This window comes from Arachis duranensis, chromosome 4, assembly GCF_000817695.3.
Source record: "Arachis duranensis cultivar V14167 chromosome 4, aradu.V14167.gnm2.J7QH, whole genome shotgun sequence".
Lineage (NCBI taxonomy): Eukaryota > Viridiplantae > Streptophyta > Magnoliopsida > Fabales > Fabaceae > Arachis > Arachis duranensis.
In genome coordinates this window covers 73,822,729-73,823,390 of record NC_029775.3, presented here as the reverse complement: position 1 = coordinate 73,823,390, position 662 = coordinate 73,822,729, and positions in this window count along the sequence as shown.

The following is a 662-nucleotide window of genomic DNA, read 5'->3' as shown; positions in this document are numbered from 1 at the left end:
CCCTGGATAAGATATTCTTATCTTATCTTATCTTTGGGAGTTTTATCTCTATCTTTGTGGAACCGCCTTTTCTAGGCCTTTTCGGCCTTTAGGTTTTGGGCTGCGTTCCTTTTGATGGGCCTTCTTTGCTTTATTGTCCGAGGTCCGACCTTTAGGCGTGAGCCTTAGGACGAGGTCGGACCTTTTATGAATTTGCCGAGTTGGGGGAGCCCGGTCAGGGTATGAACAGAATCCATCACCTTTCTTGAATGAAAAATGTTCTTAATTGAAAAAGAAAAGAATTGCATGAATTTTGAATTTTATAACAGTCTGATTATTTTGATGTGGTGGCAATACTTTTGTTTTCTGAATGTATGCTTAAACAGTGCATATGTCTTTTGAATTTGTGGTTCATGAATGTTGGCTCTTGAAAGAATGATGAAAAAGGAGACATGTTACTGAGGATCTGAAAAATCATAAAAATGATTCTTGAAGCAAGAAAAAGCAGTGAATATAAAAAAAAGAGAGAGAAAAACGAAAAAAAAAGAGAAAAAGAGAAAGAAAAAGAAAAAGAAAGAAATAAAGTCGTGATCCAAGGCAAATAAAAGAGTGTGCTTAAGAACCCTGGACACCTCTAATTGGGGACTCTAGCAAAGCTGAGTCACAATCTGAAAAGGTTCACC